Raw genomic sequence first — 3,058 nt, 5'->3', positions numbered from 1 at the left:
TGACTGAAAATTCAGGAAGTTTGTCAGGGCAGATGCTGAAGCCATCTCCAGGCTGCTGTCTTGAAAAGCTTATCTCAAGGGGTCCAGCACCCTACCAAAAGCTTCCTGCTTCAACACATGGGCTCTGTGGTTCCTAGGAAGAAGCTGAGATTATTAGCCCTGCTTAGAATCCCAAACAAGAATTCCAGGTTATGTACTAGTCCTACCTAAGTAATAGAAGGATGTGTGTTTCAGTGCTTTTGTTCCTCCTGCCTTATTCCCCCATCTCTCTCTGTCTCAATGATCATTGAATCTTAGGGATTTTCAATACCTCTGATATAATTTGATTACGATTTAATTTAATTTTTGCCTTCTTAAAAAAAACACAAAAAGTGATTGAGTATTTTTTTCATATTACTATAGTTCTTTTTTTTTTCTGAAAAACACCTCTTCATATTCTTTGACCATTTATCATTTGGGGAATGGCCCTTTTTGTTTCTTTGTTCTTCCCTCATCCATAGATCAGACAGGTAAAATTTTCCATGCTACTGTAATTTGCTTATTATATTTCCCTTTATTTCTGAATAATGTACTCATTTTGACTTTATGTTAGTATATTGTATGAAGATATTGGTCTATACCTAGTTTCTGCTAAATTGCTTTCCAGTTTTTTAGCATTCTTTTTTTTTTTGACAAATAGTGAATCAGTTTACCCAAAGTATCTGACTATTTGAAGTTTAAAAGAATACAACCAGGTCAGAATTATTGTCTGAGGATACACTGAGTCCCACATCCTGGGGGGAAATTTGTCCTGAGTTCTTGACCTGGTAACTGGGATAGAAAATAGAATCATTTTGCATTCTTTTAACATCAAAGTTGATTCTTTGTATTTCTCAATTAGGTAAGAGTTGTCTTTTTTTTTTTTAAATTGTATTTATGGTCCATAAGTGCCCCATTGCATTTTAACTCTTGATCCTAAATTTTTGGACTGCCTTAGGTTAGGCCTCACCCAGAATATCTGGCTGAAATTGGGAGGGTTCTCCCCAACACCATCTCACCCCCGTTCCCCTCAATGGTCTCATAGAATTTCAGAGGAAAAATGGATTTCCATGAGTATCTCTTCCAAGCCATACATGAGAAGAATCCTCAGTGTAATATAACGCATGAGTGTTCCCTCTAACCTCTACTTGAAACCTCCAAGGAGAAGGAACCCACCATTTCTTTGTTTCAATATTTTATTTTTCCCCACTCACATGTTAAAACAATTTTTAAAAACAGTTTTATTAAGATTTTGAGTTCCAAATTCTTTCTCCCTCCCTCTCTCCTTTTCCTCCCCCCTCCCTGAGATGGTAAGTAATCCAGTACGGTTTACACATTTGCAATCATATAAAATATTTCCATATTAGTCATGTTGTATAAGACTAAAAGAATATGTGAATGAATGAATGAATGAAAGTGAAAAAAAGCATCCTTAAATCTGTATTCAGACAGTATCAGTTATTTTTCTCAAGGTGAATTGCAAGTTTCCTTTGTTATCCTGGTTCCTTTCCTGCTCTCATGTGGATAGATAGCATGAGTCCTTTAGGACTGTCTTGGACCATTGTATTGCTGAGAATAGCTAAGGCATTCACAGTTTTTCATTGTATAACTTTGCCGTTACAGTGTACAAAGTTCTCCTGGTTCTGTTCACTTCACTTTGCATCAATTCGTGAAAGTCCTTCCAAGTTTTTCTGAAATCATTCTGCTTGCCATTTCTTATAGCATAATAATATTCCATCACAATCATATTACACAACTTATTTAGCCATTCTCCAGTTGATGGACATCATCTCAAATTCAAATTGTTAGCCATCATAAAAAGAGCTGCTATAAATATTTTTGTACAAATTGATTCCCCCGCCCCCTGCCTTTTATTTGATATCTTTGGGTCAGACCTAGTAGTAGCATTGCTGGGTCAAAGGGTATACACAGTTTTATAGTCCTTTGAACAAAGAAACCTACCATTTCTCAAGGCATCCCATAGCATCTTTGGACAGCTCTAGTAGTTAGAGAGTCTTCCCTGACATCAAAACTCAGTTGACCTCTTTGTATTTACCATCCATTGATCCTGGGGGCAAACTAAACAAATCTAATGACTCCTCTACTTCAAAGTTATCTGAAAGAGAATTACCATGGTCTTCTCTACCTTTCCCACACTCCTTTGAGTTTTCCCTTTTCCAGACTAAAACTTCCAAGTCCTTCAACTGATTTTTATATTACCTGAAGTCAAGGCTCTTCACCATCTTGGTTGTCCTTCTCTGGACACTTTACCAATTATCAATGTTCTTCTGATATAACAGTACCCAGAACTGAAAATACTATTGCAGATGATGTATGATAAGGGCAAAGACCATTACTTTTTAATTCCTGGCAATTATACCACTTTTAAGGAGTCACTATACTACATTATCAATTACCCCCCACCCCCAAAGCTGTTACATGTGGAACTAACTCATATGGAACTTATGGTCCACTAAAACCCCTAGATGTTTTTCAGAGCAATTGCTGTCTTTCCATTTTATACCTGCAAAGTTGATTTTTTTGGTACCCAAATATAGGACTTTGCATTTATCTGTTTAATTTAAACTCATGTTCAGCTCAACATGCTGGCCTGTCAATATTCTTTCAGATCATGATTTGATAATTTACTGTGTCAGTTTGTTATTTCTTCCACCTTTGTGCCATATACAGATTCTATAGATTTACCTATCCCTTTATCCAAGTCACTTAGGAAAATGTTAAAGAGCACAGAGCCAAACTAATTCCTAGGTCACTCCAAAGGAAAGTTCCTGCCACAGTGACATTGAGCCATTAATAAAAACAAAACAAAACAAAACAAAGCCACTTCTTGAGTTTAGCTATGAAATCAGTGCTGAATTCATGCAATTGTATGGTTATCCTAGTCTAACACATTTCTTCATCTGTTCCACAAGAATATCATAGAATACTTTAGCAAAATTTTTATGAAAATCTAAGTAAACTACCCTCAGCATTCTTCTGATAGTTTAATAATCCTGTCAAAAAAGGAAATGAAGTTACT

Source organism: Notamacropus eugenii, chromosome 5 (assembly GCF_028372415.1).
Source record: "Notamacropus eugenii isolate mMacEug1 chromosome 5, mMacEug1.pri_v2, whole genome shotgun sequence".
In the NCBI taxonomy this organism is placed as follows: Eukaryota; Metazoa; Chordata; class Mammalia; order Diprotodontia; family Macropodidae; genus Notamacropus; species Notamacropus eugenii.
This window is presented reverse-complemented; position numbering follows the sequence as displayed.